Source organism: Pyxicephalus adspersus, chromosome 3, assembly GCF_032062135.1.
Source record: "Pyxicephalus adspersus chromosome 3, UCB_Pads_2.0, whole genome shotgun sequence".
In the NCBI taxonomy this organism is placed as follows: Eukaryota; Metazoa; Chordata; class Amphibia; order Anura; family Pyxicephalidae; genus Pyxicephalus; species Pyxicephalus adspersus.
In genome coordinates, this window is record NC_092860.1 from 126349035 (window position 1) to 126372047 (window position 23013).

At 36.1% G+C, this 23013-nt stretch overlaps 1 protein-coding gene across 7 annotated transcripts in view; it reads left to right on the plus strand.

The window, feature by feature from the left end:
- The window catches only part of APBB2 (amyloid beta precursor protein binding family B member 2), a 180131-nt gene that overhangs the window by 37304 nt on the left and 119814 nt on the right, over positions 1–23013 (plus strand). For all 7 annotated transcript variants that reach the window (XM_072406280.1, XM_072406281.1, XM_072406279.1 and 4 more), the window contains exon 3: positions 19336–19450. The gene's annotated coding sequence lies outside the window, so the exon portion shown is untranslated. The remainder of the gene's footprint in view (positions 1–19335; positions 19451–23013) is intronic.

The following is a 23013-nucleotide window of genomic DNA, read 5'->3' on the forward strand; positions in this document are numbered from 1 at the left end:
TGAACTCTGCCTCACACAAAATTTGCTTTAAACAATAATGTTATTTGTATGTTACAAATTATATGCATTCTTACCATGCAGAGGACAAGTCCTTTAGATTAATTTTTAAGAAACTAAATGTGCTTTCATCTTTTTGCACTGCCAGTAGCCAGGTTGATTTCAAATTGTCTTTTAGTGTTCCAAGATTGATTCTTACACTCTCCGAATCCCTAGTGTGCCACCCCATGCTGTCTAATGTCTTTTCTTTGTATGAAGCCAATCAAATGAGCATCGTTATATACAATGTACAAGTACAAAAAACTTCCAGCATTTGTAGTCTTTTCTTTAATCCCCTGGAAATCAAAAGTCTATTTGTACACAGGATAAGTTTAGAGAACAAAGAAACAACTGTGTACTTTAAAGTGAAGCTATTCTTGTTGCTTTGAAGGAATATGCATGCACTCCAAAAGTATCTGTGAATGTTCTGTTGAGAGGTCTCATACTAAGCCTGAACCTCCAAACAACACCAATAGGGACAAGAATTCTTTTACATAATAGGTAGCTAGTAGTAGTTAGTCAACCAGCTGTACTTGTTCTTGTAATGTTGACTGTATTTGATAGTTTGTCCAAGCCACTTATGGTAATAAACTTTAGAACAGAAAAGATGGCTTGGACAAACTTTAAAAATGCCTTCACCATTACAAAAACAAGCCTAGTGATATCTTATTAACTAACTACTATCAATATGACCCGGAAAATGGAATCACTTGACTTATATGTACATACATAATACGTGCATTGCTAGGTTTCCAGTGTAAGATAATTGATAAGATGGCATTAGAAGAGCACAGTGTTTTATAAGCTAACGGAAAGCAAATCCATGCCCTAACTGGTAGTTGTATGGCAGCACACAAACATTTGGTTCCTAGGTCTTGAACCTACTAGAACTTGTATTAAGTATACAGAATTAACATTTAATTTATTTGGCACAAATAAGGACACCCAGATATCATTCTATGTTTTCTTTTTTCTTTTTTTGGAATGCAGCCTGTAGGATTGCTGGATCAAGGGTTTTCATTTATCAGCAAGCAGTAAGAATGTGTCAAAATTGGTGTTTCCATAAATCAGCATGCAGACCAAAAACGTAGATAATACAATACTGTAATACATGGCGGCCACCCCAGCCCAGATCCTGGCTATACAAAATTCCATTGCTGATAGTCATCAGTATTTCATGTTTGAGCCTGCTTTTTGAAAACTTTAGAAATTCACAGACTAATTATCTAGTTCAGAGTTTATCAATGTTTTCAAAAAAAAAAATTCCCTTGTTAAAATATTTGATTCAACATTAAACTGAAACTTGTTTTTGTAATGGTGTGTTGTTAAATATTACTTTTCTGATTCAGTGTGCCATTATGATGATCTAAGACTGACAAAGCAATTAACCCATCAGTTGCTTGCATTGGACATTCTGTACACTGTATTTGTTGTTTTTTTGTTTTTGTTACTGGCTAATTCCTGTTCTCATTAATTTTTCTTGATTATTACAACACTGGGACGAATCATGTGTCTATAGCTGAAAAACCCTCCCATTCAATATTCAGAAAGTAGGTAGTGGCAGTAGGAAATGTGTAGTGTAGGGAATCCATTGCTTACATTTTATTATTAACGGAAGCAAGTAGAGTTCTGCAATACAGTGTGCTACAATTATTCTATCGTTCCAACAGCCATACATATTTTTAACACCATCTTAAAGGATATCTAAACCCCAAAATGAAAACTGAAAAGCTTGCAGGTTACCAGTCCTAAGATATAACAGTTCTATATTTTTGTGAAATACTTTTCCTATCAGTTACCATGTCATTGAGATGAACAAAGCAGAAATTTTTAGTTCAGTGTTTTTATGGAAAGTTTGGAAGAATTAGATCTTGGATAGTTACCATTCCACAAAGAATGTAATGGAGTTTAACAAAAAAAAACCTGCCTCATAAGGCAATATTGAAGTGTATAAGCTAGGTACACACTTGCAGTAATTATCGTTAGAAAAGTTACGACTAACGATTATGCACAACTATTTTGAACGATTGTATTGTGCACAATTCTGTATATGTTGTAACGATACGATCGTTCAAGTATAATCCACCAATAGCGTACACACAGTAGATACGAACGTTTAAATGATGCATGAAGTGACATGTAAAGGAGAAAGTGTACTGGAGAACCATCCACGATCACTGAACGACCGTACACACAATAGATAGTGAACGATTGTCGCTCAATCAGATCCACCAAGGCTGTCATTCGTTTCCAGCGACAATCTTCGTTCGTTGGCGTCGTTGTACACTTATTTTGTTAATGATTATCGGGCGATCAGTCGTTAGTTGTTCTTTTCCAATGATAATTATTGCGTGTGTATAAGTGTGTATAAGTGTGTACAAAGCCTAACAGTGAAACCTCCTCTAAGATAAGTTTCTGTACAAAGCAAGGTAGATATCATCATGATGTGTCATATGAATGAAATGGACAGATGATATTTATTTCGTGTTCCCTTTTTATCCAAGGGCAAAAATTACCAAGTTTACCAATAAATATCTGAAGATCCACCCACCATTTACGATTTACTTTACTACATTTGTAAGCCATATAAATATTAATGTTTTTACTGCAGCTTTCAAACCGAGGTGTAGTTAGTATTTGCATATCTGGGTGATAGAAGCCTACACAATATGAATGCATTTTGTATCACACCACAATTTGGATTTAGGTCCTTCATTACATAAATACTTGGGATTGATCAGAGAGGATATTCTAGGATCTGTGCTCTGGGACCAAAGCTAGGTAAAATATAAGCTGTAGCAGAAGCCAGGTTTGAAGTGAACATGTTTCCCTGGTCTTTATGAACAAAGCATGAATTCACTTTAAAAAAAAGCGGGCCCACCTGAATACTTTCCCTTCTGTAAATGTGAATGTGCGTAATTAGGCAAATCAGAGCTAGTAGTTTTTAACTTTTGAAATTGGCTTATTAGTTTTATAGCATGGTAATTTTAAAAACCCAAGAAAATTTGGAAATGTATTATTATAGATATATAATGCTAGCATTTTCTGTGACAATTACAGTAATGCCTATTATGAAAATGTACAATTACAACAATACAGAGTCATTCAATGCACTTAATGGAATGTGTTTAACAAAGTAGCAGGTCAACATACAGAAGTAATATGATATGTAAGGAGATAGGGCCCGGCCCAGAGAATTTATGTTTGAAAGGAAGAAAGTAATAAAACAAAAGGTGAAGGGATCTGGTAGGCTGTATGAAAGCCAACTGTAAAATCCTGTTGGGGTAAAAGAGGATGAGGCCAAGTTGGGTCTTTCACTAGACAAGTGTCCTTGAACTGGTTATATGCTTGCCAAGAAATTAGTTTTAAGGTTATATCTCAAGGTCTTCAAAAATGTTGAATGCTAAATGAAAGGGAGTTCCACATGAAAGGTAAGGCTTGTGCAAAGTTCTGTATGCTTGTGTTGGAGGAGGTGACTAGGGCAGATCAGAGGAGGGGGCTTAGAATCTTTAACTAATTCCTGCGATCTTGTTATTTTTTATTTCTCAAATAATAGTCTGTTACTAACCTTTACCTTAAATGAAATTTGTAAACCTAAACATAAAACAAAATGCTTGAATCCATCCAATAAAAGTGACACTGAACCTTTAAAATAAACCCTTATTCTGCACATTACCTTGGATATTACTTGTAATTTTCAATGTATCACTGTGACAAATACTCACCAGGAATGATATTGCTAAGCCAAAATGTCATGCAAATAAATTGACTTTACTATAGAATTAGGACAATTTCAGCAGGGAAATCTTTGCACCACAATCAGTTATTCCAGTTCAAGCATACATGTTTGCAGAATCCTCACAGAAAACTTCTGTCGGTCAGATTGTGCCTGCATGTTCATCCACTATCTCGAGTTTACGGACAGCATAAAAACAGCATGATACAGAAAGCCTGGATTAGTATATTTCTGCTAGCTGACTATATGCTTCCTGGTGATGTATTGGACATTCCAGAAACCCTGCATTGACTTTGAAACAGAAGGGATTTGCAAGAATCTTCACATAAATAGGCTGAAGCTTGCAGCTTAGCACCTCACACCCGCTGAATCTCACCTTGCTTTATCAGGGAGCTGCTTCAGCTTTTTCTAGCCTAAGGAAGTTTCCATGTATAGTTTCTCAATTATCTTCTTTCAAGACATGAAATGTTTCAAAGCAATTTACTGAAAGCTTTTCTATGCACTAGAAATTGCTATTTCTAATAAACGGTTTAGGTACTAAACTTTAGTATATCTAGAGGCCTAGGCATGGCCATAAATGGACTTCACGTATGCCAACGCATCTTTAAACCATTCACATCAACACATCAACCAAACAATAAATCCTGTAAAAGTCAGTACAAGAGCGTAAGCAGCTCTGTTGATAAAGCCTAAAATAACCCAGCTTGCCTGATAATCTTGACATCTTTGACACCTTAAGCCATAAAAATGAACATTTGTTGGATCAAATAATTCAAATAAATAGGTACATCTTGAATCATAGGCTACTGATTGATATTTGCCAATAGTCATTAAATTATATGTATTATTCCAGTGGCAAAAGAGCCATATATGCATTTGCCTAAAAGTACCGTATTTGTTTTGCTAAACACTGTGCGGTAGGAATGAGCCATGTTTACCACATGTAATCCTATAACAAACGTGTTAATGAAAACACCAAACAAGCAAACTGCAAATCTAGGAAGCACTCTAGTTAACTTGCATACAAAATATTTACCATTCCAAAATAGGAAGAGCTCTATTGTAGCATGGATTGTAACTTTAAAAAAGCTAAATGATAAAGATTAGCACACTTTTAGTTCAAATAACTTATTTTGAAGTTTTGTTTTTAGATAAGAACTGGAACACACAAAAAAAAAATTCAGGAGGCTTTAATACACACATGAGCTATATTTTCTCCTTTATTTCAATGGGGAAATCTGAATATGGATATCCTGGAGCTTCCCATTTATTCTCATAGTGACTGACATGCACCGAATGATGGATGTGCTAGTCATTAGTTGTGTGGTAAACTGTGCTTGCAATCTATGAAGGTACCTGTACAAGGAAGTACTTGGCATTGCAGGCATTGATTTAGCTATATATTGAGTAAGAATAATGCCATCAGCAGTCAGAACCAAACATTTTCAGGATGCGTGTTTATGACAATTTTCTAAAGTATGTAGAATGTGTCTAAAATTTTATATCTTTTCCTTATTTAAAGCAACAGTGGACTGCATGTTAAACTAGAAAGCTAATCTTTAATATCAAGTATTTTTCTAACAATAATTAATATTATTAAACAGGATTTGTATAGCATCAACATATTTTGTAGTGCTGTACATTAAATAAATTAATTAAAATGAATTTAGAAAATAGTTTGTATCAGTGTTAGTACAGTATACAAGTTTATTCAGACACATGCCTCCAACATACATGGAGCAATGGTGGAGGTGGATGCCCAAGCTTGGATCATGTGCCTGGAATTCAGCTTTAAAAGGGGCTATTTAGATTTTAATTGTAAAAACTTGCTTATAACATGTCAATGAAGAAAATGTTTCCTGCAGACAATCAAACAATACTGTCTAGTTGGAATACTTATATCCTTACCTTTATACCCTTGAAGCTAACTGCATTGTCACTGGGATACAGAAAGCCCATACAGGGCACACCTATAAGTCTGTGTACTAAATACTGTATGATCATGATATTAAAACAAATTGTATCCATGTCCACATACTGAATTCAGGTACAAGGGTCATTTAGTGCTATAGCTGGTGTAAGAGCTGCAGGCATGGAATAGTTGTTTCACACATACCTTTCATGAGAAATGTCAGCAGTAAGACTCTGGCCTTTTCATCTCTTTTATCAGTAGTTGTTAGCTTACAGTACAGGACCATTTTGTGGTGGTTATAGGAATTTGCACATTATGGATTCCCAGTATAATTTCGAAAAAAAGAACAGTTTTAAACACATAGCTGCCAGTTGTGTAGACAATATCACCAAATTAGAACCTGTACATTAATGTGAGCAAAGAAACTTGTGAGCTGCCTTAAATTAGTTACTGGCTTCATGCATGTTCCAAGACAGTAACTCGGTAATCAACGAGGATGGCAGCATTTTAGGGTGTAGTTCAGTTATCAAAATGTGCCAAGTCATTTGTCTAAATGGGACGTTGACTACGAGGTTAGTGGTGATGACTGTAATGAACGAAGCCCAAGACATCAGGGGAACACTTTATTTTTTTGTGTCTGGACTCCTGTGGGTAAAAAAAAATAGTACAAAGTGTAGGATTTCTCAAAGGACTTTGTGTAGCTCAGATATTTAGTTGTCCCCTCATTTTCTGTAAGTTGCAGGATGGTAAACTGTAGGAACTCTGTATGTATAGAAAACACCATGCTTTTTCCAGTTATCTATAACCTGGCTGATGATGGTACTTAAATATGTATGAATGTAAAATACCTGTTTTCCACAGACAGGATAGTGATGAAATATATTCTTTTATATTATAAGGATGAAAAATAGGTGTCATATTCATTGTAAAAGATAACCTTTATATTTCTGATTTTTAGTTCAGTAATGGATTTCTCCATTACTAAGTCAGCTACTCTAATCTGTTGTTGTGTAGGTGATGTGTTAGCGTCATATACAAGTAACATATTGCAGCTACTCTCTTGGTATTTCATGCAATTGTCTTCTATTATATTTGGAATCATTATTAAACATGTTCTCTTAGCTTATCTTTACTCTTGTGAGGCACATTATAACGGACCTGAACGTGCCAGTGGGTGTGCAGTTTTGATGTATGGCACAAAGCTATCTTAGTTGGCTTTCTGTAACCCAAGGGTCCTGTTTAGGAGTTATATTTCTGGATGAGGGATATGTGGTAGATAGTGACTGTGCTTCATTAGAATGGATTAAGAGGAGACTGTGAACAGACTCTGAAATCAGCCATCTCCCTGGAAGGCCAGCACGCGTTTACTTGACTGAGTCTTGTCAGTGGATCAGAGATTTTCCTCATTTACTGTAATTACTCTAGAGGATTATCACTAGAGCATTCTATAATGAATGCTGCCTGATTTTACAATATCCACAGCTGCAAGCATGTCTCTCCTGGGTTCTTGAAGGGAATTTTCAAGCACATGGAAACCCCCTATCTGATAACTGCCTTCCTGTATACTAACCAGAAGGAGTCTTCACATTTTATAGCCACCCCATTCCCCACATCCCGGAACCATAATGGCCATAATGGCCATGCCTCTAAAGGAGCAAGGCAAAGTGAGTTTTCTTTAGAGTTTAGTTTTAAAACCTGAGCCAGCGATTTTTTTCTTTTCTGTATATTAAAGTAAAGCTTCCATAAGTTAAATATGGAAAGCTGACATTTTGGCTCCACATCTATATACTCATTAAGGCAAACTGACTTTGGTTGGGTCAGGACAGCCAGGCAACTAACATTTCTCAGAATAGGAAAGTCTGCAGTGGCATCCTCTGTTTTTGTCACTGGAAAGGTTTTCTTTAACTTGTAAATATGCCTATTAATCCTGTGTACTCTTGTTATGCATTATTTGGTTTATTAACATGACAACTATTAGAGTCAGTCAAATAATTACCATATTTAAAATGAATTCTGTTTATTCTCTGCCTCTACGGTGCAGCTGTCTGAGACATCTGCAGGGTCTGAAGAATAATTAGCTGCAAATATCAAAGTGGGTGTGAACAGCAAACACATAAACTAATTCAGCATGTCAATAAAAACATTATGCTTGCTATTAATATGCGTTTGCATGTAGATCTGTATGTGTATGCCTAACATCGTTAAGGTCCCACTCTTTCAACAAACCGCTTTGACCTAATCAATGTACGTGCACCCAGTTATCTACGTGATCTAGAAGAATGTTTGATTCTTCAGTCAAGCCACCTTTTTTCATTGCCCCACAGTTCTGGTCTGCTCCTCATGTGCTCATTGTAGGCACTTTTAGTGGTAAACCGAAGGAAGCAATGGAACACAGGATGCAATAGCAAAGACCCATTATTTTCAAGCTGCAGTGCACTGTGGTCTGCCAGTTTTTTCTTATGCCCAATGATTGTTTTTTTTGAATACCAGGAACACCCCCAAAAGACCTGCTGATTTGGAGATACTTTCACACAGTTATCTATCCCAATTTGGCCTTCCTAAACGTTACTCAGACCATTACCTTAAACAATTTTATCCTGCTTCCAACATATCACCTTCAGGAACTGACCATATATGTAGATGGTGGTCCCCATACTCTTATGTGGATACAGAACTGGGTGCAATGTAAAAGTACAATTTTCAATGGAAGTGGTGGGTTTTATGTAAGTACAGGGAAAAACTCCCTTCTGGTATATCCCTATCTTTGTACCAACACATTATTTACACTACAGCTGTAGAAAAACAATACTTGTCAACACCTAATAAGCTCTTCCATATAACACTAAAATCAAGAAGCTGCACACACCGAACTACTAAAAATTTACAAAGTTCTATGATTTTTTTTCTAATAACATACTATATTTGTCTGAAGGAAATCCTCAACCTCATAGGAGGTATTTGTGACTTGTATTTTGTGGGTTGGGAAACTTGTGCTATGCCTAGAATACGTTTTGAGGATTTTACCTCTAGGTTCAGCCATAACTTATTTCTACTTTACCATAACTCTGCTCCACCATACATCTGCATTGCTAGTAGCACAAAGAATGTATAAATAGTAATGAGAGCCTGCGGTGGTAGTAATATGAAACAATAAATGTCACTTCTTGTTTTATGAGCCCATAATCCAACTTCAAAAGAAACAGCTTCCAGGAAATAGCCAAGTTCTCCTGAAAGGTGACTCCTTATTGTTCCTCAGCATGTTTCTAGAATATTTATTAATTTACATTTATAAAAAGTTCTTGATCAGAGTTAAAAATCTCCCAAAGCAAACCCCCCCCCTCCTCAAAAAAAAAAAATGGTGAAGCTTGACATGTCCCACAGCTGGCATATCATAACAGAATATATATATATATCTATTTGCCGATAGTTTATAATTTAACTGCTTCAGAGATCAACATGAAGAATATTTCATTTCATTTTCTGTCATTCTGGCAGGTTAAATTACAGTGATAACACCAAAGATGTTCTGTAGTCTCATTTCCCATAAAATGTCACATTTTACAGCAATGCGTGTCTGCTTCCCTCGGCTGTAATAATATTCATTATCATTATATGAGTCTCTGCCACCTGAAACAATATTCTGGATATCTATTTTATTATACTGTTTATGCATCTGATGATCTTTTCAGACAGTGTATCTGTTTTGGCAAAAGGCCCAGAGTGGCCTAAGTAGAATGAATATAATGATTATAGGAAAACTAAGGAGGGCCTCATTTATCAAATTGTCTGAAGTAGGATTTGTTCTTGTTGCACCATGGTTGTCATATGCAAACCTTGGTGAAACCTACCCCAGAGTGACGTCATGTTGCCAAACCTGCGCACTCTCCCATCGCAGGGTCAGACCTGCTTGTTAAAAAGCCTGGGCTGTGAACGCAACAAAAATTGTGTCCATACGAGGGACATGATCAGTGGGGTTAGGAGGAGGACCCTGCTGTGGGGTGATCCGGTCAGAGCCACAGACCACCGGTTGGCGACCGCTGCTCTAGAAATCCTTAGATTATATGTGAAGAAAGCAGAACTTTTTTAAAACAGTTGGCATGTTCACATCTTGCATCACAAAATTACTTTTTTTTAAGCATAGTAGGTGGTGGGTCCATGCAAACTATTCTTTTATGAACCCAGGCCAACTGTGCATTTATGACTGCTGTATCACAACAAAGAAACAGATGAAAACCCTGGCTTGGAAGCCACACACAGACTTAACATACATATACCTGTATAATTATTTTACCTATATTTCTTTTTTAATCATTTTTATATATTTTTTTTTTAAGAATTAAAAGTAAATTCAGGGAAGAAATTTATTATACAGTGTAGATAAAGTATAGATATGGGAACTGCTTTATCTGCCATACCAAAAGTGCCGCTAGTTTATTGACTGAAAGTAATAACAAGGCATATATCTGCCTAGTGATTGAATTTTACAAATATTACTTGTTTCATTTTCTGTTATATATATATTCAATTTGCTTTCTCTTATATAAAAACTTTTGGGTTTCCCAAAGACATGGAATTATTTATTTACTTGTATTTATATAGTGCTGACATATTTTCTTTTATGATATGTTTATATCATACAAAATCCATTGTCTTTTCACTAACTGACCATCTAAGGAGCCCACAGTCCAATGTCCCTACTATGGTTATATGTCATTAAAACAGTCTAAGCCAATTAACTTAAAGTGGGACTAATATCAAAATAAAAAAAAAACACACACTGGTAATCCCACAAATCCGTTTATCCATCGGGAGGTTTCTTCGCTTGGGTTCTGCGTCGTCCCAGTATTCTTCTTGGTCCAGCAGAGGAAGCCCCAGTCGCCATCTTCTCTCTTCTTCCAGGTTTTTCTTTGTATGTCACCCAATCTCGCACTGCACAGGCGCAAGATTGGGTGACGTAGATAGGGAAAAAGGTTGCCGATGTGTGAAATTGGCAATTTTTTTTCTTCTGTTAAAGAAAGGGCTCCATCTAATTTTGGGCATGCGCAGAAAAAGCGGCCAAGAGCCTCCAGGGATGCATGCAGGTATCCTGGGAGGCTCTGCGTCGGCAAATTGGGCAGAAAGGGAGATTCTGCACCCTTTTTTAGTATTGCACGAAACAAAAAAAACCCACAATTTTTACTTTATTTAAAAGGGTTTTCTACCTCTATATTAGATTGAATATAGAAACATCATGTCTGTGTAGCATAGCATAAGTATGTTTGTTTGGCATTTATATACTCCTAAAAGTCTTATGGTGGGAAAATGCCAATACCTGGGCATTGGTCATGTGATGATCTTGGGTTGCTTGAGGAGAGCGATCTTTATGTACACTTGATTAGTCGGTAGCCCTGCCTGATTACTCTCTCAATCTTTGACAAGAACCATTTGACCAGGGAATTTGCAGCGGTCTATGAGTAGGGTTCGGGAACAGCTTTTGCAGAAGAAAGGTGAATATTAAAAATAGTTTTCCTGGATAGAGGTGTCAGGCTTGTAATTTGGCTAAAGGTTTGTAAGTTAAGTATGTTCAATTGACAAATGGAGGATAAGGAAGAATCTCCTTATTAGTCATGCAATTGAAAGCAAAGTGTGGTTATGGCCATTCATTGTCCAATCAGCAGTATAGAAGTGAAGAGATGACAAAGTTTGTTTCTACAAAACCGTAAAAAAAAAGAAAAAAAAAAAAAAAGAGGTCATCAGCATAAGGCGAGAGTGGTTGAAAACAATTGCAAACACTAGGATAGGTAAAACTCAGTATTTAGGCTGAGTATTATGTTTCAGAATGCCTACATGTAAAAGGATTGTGCTTGGTGAACCCACAGTAGATCTTATATATTAATTAGTAATGATTGCCTTTGTTGTGGTTTTAGCTAATAACACAATGCCATATGGGTTTTTGTGGTGGAGCTGCCAATATATAAAACAAACCAACATAAATACAAATTTAATTGCAGTCTTTTTCATTGTATGATTATTCTGTGCACTAACTTTGGTATAATAAAGCTGTCACAGCAGAATCTTTCCAAAAATGTTATAAAACTGCGTGTGCAGATTAGTATGCTAAAAATCGAAAATATTAAATATAAATATAGTGTCCAGCAATGACACTTAGAAGACTTGAAGCTGCGAAATAAGTAGGAAGTTTTGAGAAGGATGTCCTGCTTTGTTTGACTTTCCTGTTCTAAAATAGACTATAGGAAGTCAGGAGAGTCCTGACACAAAAATAAATCTTCATCTCCTTTATTATAAGAAAAGCATCAACTAATAAGCTCTTAATTATGGTTTATCTCTTAAGTAGCAAAAGAACAAGAAGAAATTTAAGAGCTTGCTCGTTGAGGGAGCTGGTAGTGATTAGAAATGTACCTGCATTACTGAGAAAGCAGTCAGCTAGTAATGGGGTCTTAGTTATATGGTTCCATAGGTCCATAGGCACACTGTAATCCAAACTATTGAAAAATTACTGGTAAATTAGAAGTGGTATTTATTCCTCCTGGTTTATGTTGCTTTATAAATGTATGGCGTATATGGTATATTCATGAATTTTTATGGTGGGGATTGTCCACTTGTGTCCACATGCTCAGGATCTCTTTTTCCCTTTAGTTTCCTAATACCAAACCCAAGTCCTATATTTGTCCAAGTCCAAGTCCTCACCACCTAATATTTGTGACTACAACTTCCACCCTTTTATGTAGACATATGTTTTCTATGTAATGCTGGGAAGTGCAATCCACCTACTTTGGGTATCACATGATCACACCGAGTTCAGAGATGAGAGAAAATAGCTGTAATGCAGTGTGCAAGCATATTTGGCTAATGAAGGTGTTCTGTTGGGCTTTAGGGATCATTTTATACCTTCCCTGTATTACCAGGCAGATTCATAGACCACAGTTTGCTTTTAGGACAGGCAAAGCACTATATGTCTGATAGTTTATAGTAATATGTAACCAAACATTTTCATTGTTCTTGCAACCAAAATCTGGATTTCAGCAGGTGATGCAAAGTCATTTTGTAGCAATATGTTGTCTTTATCTTATATATGGGACCTGAAATCCGCTCAATCCATAATTTTCAACTACTTATTTAGATTTCCCTGGTGTGGGATGTTAAGCATCTCATTTTAAATTTGTTTTTATGCGCTGCATACGAATGACATCTGCAGAACATAGTTCAGCCGAATGTCTCCAACGCTCATTTACAATTATATAGGGCATTGAATAAAAGCCAAGTTTTGTATAATAGAGGCATAAAAAAAGACATAAATTACCAACAGTGCACTTGCCTCCTCCACTGAATGTAGTTTGTAAGTAAATTGTAATGCTTTTATTGCTGGGTTGAAAAACAACTTTTTTATTTTTCTTTAGAGATTTAGGTGTTAAGAAGTAAACCATGGAAAACTAATTGGCTCCTCTATTTAACAGATTACTTTCAATAATGTAACAGCTGAATTTATTAATGCTGCTTAGCCACATATCTTCGTTCAATGCCCTATTACATCACATTAAACCCAGGCTGGATTTCATCTACAGCCGCAGGGTCATTCTTTGTGGGGATTTTACTTTACCTATTGATTTAACTAAAGAATTTAACTAGATTTAACGTTTTGTTTCTACTGTTCACAGCTGCTCTCTTCTCCTCCCTGCTCTAAATATGTTTATGTTCAAGATGGGCAGATACTTTAATATCATAAAAAGTATGGGAAACTGTGTCCACAATATGACAGACTTGAATAGTACTGATAAGATTTGCCAACCCCAACCATTCAAAATATCAAAAGCAAACAAGTAAACAGACAAAGGTTTTTTTTTTTGGCAAACAATATTGTTAGCTATTCTTGATGAACAGTACAAAGAAAGTTGCACAAAAATAGTTTTTATAAGATGGTGAACAAAATTGTGGCCATCAAACTGGCTGTAGACAATTTATAACTAAGTTATAAAAGTTCTAAGTCCAATGAGCATTAGTTTGCCTTTAAAATCCAGCCTAAGCATGTTGATTTAAAATTACTTGCATACGTGTGCAGGATTTCCCTGACATGTTTCACCCCATGTAGACTTCCTCGAGTAATCGCACGCTTGCAGATTGAGAGAGAAATAATATTCCACAATATGGTAGTGCATATATGCGCTGGTACACCTGTCAAAAAAGTAGAGGGGGGATAGAATGTAAAAAGGTGATGATAGCCTTATTAAGGCAGGGATAGAATTGTCCAATAAGGGAATGGAGACGGCAATAGGAGAGCCAGGTGCAGATGCAGCTGCTCTAGGAAGGAGCTTCCTTCTTATGGGGTTACAACTAACCCCAATATGTCCCACTTTGTCACCTTGTTTCATCCTACCCTGTTTGAAACAAATGGCTGTACTACCACACATTATGCAAGCATTGTCTCCTATTGTCACTGTCAGGAATCCAGTCCAGAAAAGTGATGTTCAGCCGCAGCGGAGTTCTGTTCTTTTGTGATGCTGAAAAAATCCTCCTAGAAATAACAAAATAAATAAATGGCTTATTTTGAGGATTCCAAAAGATGGATCTTCCTTGCTTAGCTCCCATGTAAATGATCAGTTTTAGATTCTTCTAATACATTCTGTCTTCAGCAATGCATAGCAGAAAATGTAATTCAGTATTGTCATCGTCTTTTAGCTACCTAGCTAGGTTTTGTTCCATTCTTTAACATTTTTTTAACACCACAGGCAGTTTATCAGACCAGGATCACTTATTGCAGCAAAAAAACTATCTACAAAAACATAAGTGACGCAAAGTCTACCATTCAGACAATACGCAATAATTTGTACCAACATATTTGTATTTGATACATGTACTACCAGTGTCCATGCAGCTTTCCTCAATTTGTAACGCATGGTATATAAAGCAGAAGATGTGATCAAAAGTTTTTGATGTTTTTTAAATCAATCTAAGCTTAAAAAGTTTGCAAAAGTGTAAAGTTAGTCAACCCAAAATTCATGCTTAGGTTTTGGCTATGTTACATAGTAGGTCAGGTTGAAAAAAGGCCATCAAGTCCATCAAGTTCAACCACCAGGGAAATAATCATCCCTAGTACAATTTGCTTCAAAAGGGGAAAAAACTTCCTTCCTGATTCCATAAGACAATTGGATGTTACCTGGATCAACAGTCACTGTAAAAGCCTTAATACCCAGTTATATTCTGTGCTTATAGAAAGGCATCAAGCTTTTTCTTAAAGCAATCTATAGTATTTGCTGAAACTACTTCATGAGGGAGCCGATTCTATATTTGCACATTTACAAATGGGTCCACCCTTTAATTTTATTGGAAGAAATAGGAACACCCAAATGTTGTTAACAAAACTGTCCATGGTGGGCAATAACATCAGAAAAACTTTTTTTTTCATATAATAACTTTAAAATAGAATTAATTTAAAACATTATAGTTTCCTTATAAATTAAGGAACTTAAAAAAAAGTCTCCTAACACTTTCACCCCAAAAAATATTTAAAATGTACAAACTGCATTTATTTACACATTTCATTACATGTTGTGCTGATTGACGGTGCAAATTACAAACTTGACATCCTGTGGAGTTTTTTTCTGTAATGATAATTTATTTAATTTACCAAAGTGAGTATAGCAAAAGAAAAGAAAGGCATGTAGGCACATTGTTAGTGGATGAATTGTAGTATTTCCGGTGTTAGTGGATTTTGTTATGTGGGGATTTTAGTGTAGTGGAGTTCTTTAGTTATGACTGCAAATGTGCCCAGTAAAAAAATGAATATATATTCTTGGAGATGATGACCACATACACACAGTTGTTACACACTCCCTGTAACCCAAAGGCTGTTTAGTATCCCTCCTATAATCGAATTAATATATGCGCTCTCAAAGTATTTAAGTTAGATAATCAATTATACCGAAAAAATATCCAACAGCTGGGAATATCTTTGCTACTTGTGTGCTGTGCCATCCAATCATTGTTGTCCTGCCAATATTTCCTGATGCTAAGAGAACTGTAATAAAAACCATAACAGCCAGGGCAGGACACTTCTTTATTAAAGGGAACATACCCTTAAATGTTAATGTAAAGCTTTTTTATTGCTAGACAGACTTAAGGCTAGGTACACACGTGCAATAATTATCGTTGCAAACGAACGATTAATGACCAATGGGCTGATAACCGCTAACAAAAAAAGTGCATGACGACTGGTCAACGACAAATGAGCAATGCCGCTGGAGACGAACGACCGTCCCGGTGGATCTGATTGGGTGAAGATTGTTTGCTATCTATTGTGTGTACGGTTGTTTAGTGATCCTTGGATTGTTCTGTGATACACTTTCTCCTATACATGTCACTTCCTACATCTTTCAAATGAATAGGTACTCTATGGGGACCCCCTATTGAGGGTAATGCAGTGTTGTGCCTCCGGCTGAGTTTAGTTTGCTTCCATCTGTGTTGAAAACCATGTAACCCTAATACAGTATACCTTGGGGATGCTTTTTCATCCTCTGCGATGAAGAGAAGTCACATTGATCTATGACCAATACTATCTTCTTTCCTTTCTATTGCTTTCTGTGTTGATGGTTGTTTAGAGCTTTCATTTTGCCAAGCGATTCCCAAAGCAATGCTCCAGAAACAAAACACAATGGAAAAACCCCTGAAAGATGAGTATTAAATGTCAATCTAATGACACTTCTTAATGGGATGTAAGAAAAGAGTTGCACTAAATCACTCAGACAGATACATAAATGTATTGAAGAATTACATTGACATGACATGGGGTTGACATGATGAATTGCTTTTACCTTCCCAGAACACAGTAAATTGCACGATTTGGACACCATGTAGATTATACATTCTACTATTTTCAACTGGTAAATATATTGAAGTTGCAAACTGCAATTTTTATATTCTCTCTGCATAGTAAAGGATGTTTTCCTCTAAATTAAAAAACAAAAACTAAAAAAAAATAGATTATAAATGAATCCTATAGTAAGGCAGTGGCCACAGATGTCAGTTTGACATCTGTGCTCATTAAATGTTAGAAATCTGGGTATTTAATTTTTATTTTGGTAATTTATTTTTGAAATTAGTGTTTGAAATAATCATGGAATTCTGGTAAAGCTGAAAGCCTACAATCATCATAGTCATACATTTGTTGTCTGGTAGTTTTCAGATCCTGAACTTGAGCTGGCATCTGTAACTTGATGTTGTCTTGATGTCAGCTAGTGTTCCTCCAGGCAAATACCAGATAACATTGTAAATGCAGTGTGCTATCTTGGCAGCACTGAAACAGCCATGATTTTTATATCAACAGCAGGAAAACTCACAGCTGAGATGGGCTTAGCAGAAATGCAAGTGGTCAGCATATTCATGAGTTTTTGGAAAAAGGGAAGCGAATTTCACAGCTTGACTTGCTGAATTATTATCACATCTTACAGGGCTTTGAGCAGCCATTTGAGATCTTTAGAGATTGGCATCTTGCTGTATATTCTTGTATACCACACTAACACTTATATAATAGTAAAATAGCAATTTTCTGTAGCCACCTGTTGAAGAAAAAGGGCATGTGCAGAGTGACATAAAACACCTGTCCAGCACTAAGCTCCAATGTCTCACAACCGAAACTTCAGGTATTGTATGGAGAGATGAAGGGGAGAGAGATGAAATCCAGACAGCCATAAGAAGAATATGTACATATTCTATATTTGCTTCTAATAACCATGCATGTGATCTGATAGCACGATTGGTGCACTTAGCTTTGTACCGTTCTTGGTCAGGAGTATTGAGCTTTGTACACACATCAGATGATTATTGCCCAAGGCGAACAGTTGTGCTTGTCTGGGGTGAGGAACTGACTTGTAAAGCGATTGGCCAACGTTCATTATGGATTCATCAGGAAGGATCCATGAATGACCGATCTGGAACGACTGCTATACTGTACAAACCAAGGGAGGAAATCACAGTTGGGTGCTGCTTACTCGTCCTCCCACCTGCCCTCCCCATAGAACAGAACAGGGGATGTGTTTAAAGCTCTTGTTCATTCATCTACCACTGTGTCACTAGAAATAAATATAAAAGATCCTTTCCAGCGATGAAAAATTACCAACTTAGGCTTTTTTAATACTTGTATCTTTAACATTCCATAAATATTAAATACAGTAATTTTAACATAGTGGCCTGAATTTATATTTCACTGTTTTCCCAGTATGCATTTTTTGTTATTTTATTTATTTTTTGCGCAGTGTATTGACTGAACAAGAGTCCTAATTATTCATCATTGTACTGTCCTTAAACATACATTTTTGTAATTATTCTTCCATCTGTTCTCATCTTAAAAATTCCTGCTTGTATGTCTAAACTTTGCTTGGAGGGTTATTCTGTAAAATATAAGGATCCTTACATTTAAACTGCTCTGTGGAAATTTAGTCTTGGTAATTAAGGCATTTATACCTACTATATGTATAATATGACTAAAAATGTAACTAAATTCTAATACCTTTATAAGGGTGATTTTTCAGCAAAAGTAACAACTATATCTCCAGGTCTAAAATCCTGGGACAGTTGTAAGTAACTACAGCTTAACTGGTGATTTGCAATGACAATCCTTCCATTGTTAAACAATGTCATGCAAATTATTAACTTGTATTTATTTAGCACATATTACACAGCGCTTTACAAAGTCCATAGTCATGCCAATAACGGTCCCTCAGAAGCTACCTACCAATTTTTTGTCGGGAAGTCAATCAACCTAACATGTTTTTGGGATGTGGGAGGAAACTGGAGTGCCCCTTCAAACACAGGGCCTGATTTTTTTAAAGCTCTCCAAGGCTGGAGAAGATGCTTTTTCATCAGTGAACCTGGGAGAACCAGCAAACCTGGAATGGATTTCACAAAAAGTAAATTGCTGTTTGTTAGCAAATGTTTTCAATCCTGGACCAGATCCATTCCAAGTTAGCTGGAACACCCAGCTTCACTGATAAAAGTGTATCCTCTCCAGCCTCAGAGAGCTTTAATAAATCAGGCCCACAGAGAAAAGTAACAAAGGCCATACAGATAATTTACTGGCCAATATTTGATCCTTTGACCTAAAGTGTGTTTAGTCACTTTCACCATGCATAACTCCTGAACAACTGTCTTATCATCTTTGTGGAACAGCTCCGTGTATAAACTGCATTCAAGAAGTGGTATTCAGTATAGCACAGTGGTCAACCTTTTCGGGCCAGCGGACCAATAAAATTTACCAGCTCTGGACCGTGCATGCGCGAGGTGCCTGGTCTCACCCAAAGGGGAAGAAACTTCCCCCAGAGTGACATCATGGTGCCAGAACCCTACCACTCTCCCATCGTGGGTCTGAGTATGCAATCTGTATGGGGGACATGGTCCCTGGCTCTGGCCAGAACGCCTTCCCAGCGAGGTCCTTCTCCTACCACCGGTTGGCGACCGCTGGTATAGTGTATTCGGCGCTCTACTGATTGGCCATTGTGACGTTTAAAGCTCCATCACAGGCTGTATAACCAGTATGCCTGTTTGTGAATCTATTCATACCAATGTAACTAATTTGTAAAACTAGCAAGTATATCTGTTTTTCCTTAATAGCATTATTCTTACATCATTAATAGTATTTAACTCACTTATTTTTCACCTGCAGGTGGGAACCTACTGGAGAAAGCCAGGCTGCAGCTATTTTGAAGAAGCTGTAATGTTCTGAATAAGCACAATGGGCAGGCGATACCCAGGTGCAGCCTATCGACCCAGCAGTTCATGTATGTACATCTGCTTTTTAGAGATCATAGCAAAACAGTTTTACTTTTGGTAAATGCCTGTCAATGCCACCAGAAGCCCTGTTTAAACAGCTTTGGGTCTAGGGGAATTTGCAGGTGGTTTTGACTGGCAACGCATATTGGCCTTATATTTAAAGAAGCCCTGATATTGTATTCTGCTATTTCAGTCTTCATTTATAAACTTACTTAGGAAAGGAGCTCCGGTTTTTAAAAAGTTTGAATATAACATAAATAATTATATTTTCATTTGTCTTTTTTAACTTAGAAATATATTAATATTATTCGTGATGCAGTTGTGTATTTATACTGTGTGCATTGTACAGCTTTCATGTGATGTGTGTCGAATCCTCTGCATGCCACTTTCCAGTCACTATCCTTGTCATTTACACTTTTTTTATATTCGCTCCCTTCCCTTGAGACTGTTCTGCAATGGCAGCCACTCAGTTTATTGGATTCAGAGTATTCTGTTTCCTGATGCCTATAGTAGTTATGTGCGTTTTTCTTGCAATATCATCTAACTACATCTTGTTAGGCTGGTGTTCTGCCGGTACTGCTTCCTGTAGCTTTTCCTTTTTGTATTAATTTCAAATAGTCAGCACTCCCTACACTAACATTTAATGGGTTCAGGAGAGTTAATCACCCAACCATTTGTTACCCCTCTCAGGGTGTTTATCAGCTCCTGCACATCTAGTTATGGGCTGCTTATAAAGGTCATGCACAAATTGTTGCATTTTACATTTTGATTTAATATCATATAAATGCTACAGGAGGAGTGGAATCATTTCTTGTTGTAAGAAAAGCAGTGGGATTCACAATACTATAAACTAAGACAACACTAAACAATGGTACCCTCAATATTTGTCTCATGACTGATGAGTCCATTAAGTAAGAACTTATTATGAAGCAAATGTAATCTAGCAAAGCATCTAGCATATGCTATTCTTTTTTTTTTATCTGTGCCCCCTTACCACCCTTATCCTCTATTACCACATCATGGTCACTAATTTTTTTTAATACGGTACACATTTTACAATTTACAAATTTTAATGAGGAAGAATACACACACTTATAAACAAATATTCAGACAGAAGCTAAGGGACATCATTGATATAACTTAATAAAGTAATGTGTTATTTGGGAATTTTAGATTAAAGTGGCTGTAATGTTTCTCCTTGCCTTACTTATATATGTTTTGTATTTGTCAATGCTTGATCATGCTTGTATTTAGATGATGAGGTGTATGTTTGTCTTGCTCTGTTACCACACAAACCTTCTTAGTTAACCAAAAAAGAATACAAAATGTTCTAATTATTCTTAGTTGAAAGAAAAAAAACCCTCAAATATTTCAGTAGAAGATGGAAACATTTTGTTTCAAATATTGTAACTTTTTACCACCAAAACTAGACAGTTAATAGAAATAAACTATAAGGAAATGAATGACAAATTGTTTTTTTTTTTGTTAGCTTGACAAACCAGATCAGAGAGTATGATATCAAATGAGAATAATGATGTGGCATAAATGCTGCATCTGTACTTTTGTATACATGGGGATTGTGTGTCATAGTACATTGACATTTAGTTTCAGTTGCACTTCAACATGTATACTAAACGCCTGCCCTGTAGCACAACTTTAGCACTTGGAATGAAGAATACATGCATGCATGCATTGCCTTGAATGGCTTTTTTTGGCCTGTGAATACAAATAATGGACACAACAACATTTTACAAACCCATGTCATGTGCAATTCAATTATGAGTGGGGTCTTAAACAGCTAAATGTTTGCTTTTGTCTCTTTGGACTTCCCATCTGCTTTTTTGTCTATGTACACTGTTTATGCAATGCAAATCCACAGAGTTATATGAGATACAATATGCTTGGTTCAATAGCACCAATGAAAATAATGCTTTCAAAGTGTACTCACATATAGTATTTTTTAATTAGTATTTTTAGAAGTTGCATGTACAAATCAGATGACATGTTCGTATAAAAAAAAAAAGTCACAATGGTTTTTGTTAAAATATTTAGTTTATCCTTTTCCCACAAATACCCATGTTGCACCAGATGCTTCTTAAGACGCCACTGGATCAGTCAATAGATTTCTGCCACATGTGAATAGATGTGAGATTAGCATGGTGCTGATACAGATGAATGGCAACATGATGATATAATGGAAGATCATTGTAAAGATTACAACAAGCACATATGCAATTGTGACCTTTCCAATAAAGAAGTAGAACTTTAGGACTTGACTTGAAATTACGTTATAATTCTGCATTGATGTGGGCTAAGCTGAAAAGCATGTCTAAAAATAAATAACAAAGATGGTGCTGTTCTATGTTATGTTCCATCAATAACTCAGCTCTAAGAAACTAAGAAACTAGCATAATTAACTGTGATACTTTAACCTTTAGTGGGATATTGAAAAAGAAAAACAGCTTGCAAAATAAAGCTGTAAAATGTGAGCCACGTATATTTTAATATCTGCTGAAGAAATGACTTAACATTATCCCTTTTTATATAAAAGACCTTGTTTATTGAAGATGCATGCAGTCTTGATTAATCCATTCCAGAATGACTTATTGCTTTTTTTTGTGTCCCAACACAGAAAATGTTTCTATAACACTTACATTTACTTTAACAGTTAACACACTTGCAGGGGGAAAGGGTTTAGCATATGCTGGCTTTAATCTTAACTTTGTCATGTATTTTATAGAAAAATATCCCCACCAAACGTTCAGTTATATCTAAGCCCATGGCCATCTGAAAGCTATTGATGAGATCATGCTCCACCAATGGATTCCCTATAATACAGAATAAAGAAATGGGGAATCTAGCTGCAAGAGAGTGTCATCCATGATATATCAGTATGTATTGCATTATATGAATAGTCGGTCAGTGTTTTGGAGGGTTCTTCTTGTAGGTAAAATGCCCAGAAGTCCTAACTTTTTCATACTTTCAGTGTTACGTTGATAGGTATAGCTATTTATTGGTAATTTCACCTTTTGCATGAAGTTGATGTTTAGGAATACATTTTTTGTAGCTGTGTCAGCTTTGTGTGCATTTCCTATGTGTGCAGGGTGTTGTCTAGACTTTGTTTCCTGAAAAAAGAAAATTCATAATTAAAGAAAACCTAATTTCAGATTAAGTGGTTGCCTATTAAGAATACCAGGCTGACATACAAGTACCTGGAGTAGTCTTTAATTATAGAATCATGAAGCTTTAATAGAATTTAGATTTAAATAAAATTGACCAAAGTCACTATAGTTTTCTTTTTACTAACTCTAATATCCTTTTATACTGAAGAATGCTAATAGAATAAGGAAAAATGCATTTCTAGCGGATAACAGATTTTCACATCCTAGACACACTCAGTCCAGCTATATAGTATGCCATTTATTTACTGCAAGTACAATGTATTCGTGTAGGAGACACTGCTGACCTGTTTTTGTAGCCTGTCATCCCAATAATGGTTTTACTACCTAGTAATCTGCTGTTATGGAACAAGCAGGTGAGAGTTCAGACTTTTTTGACATATCTGACTGTA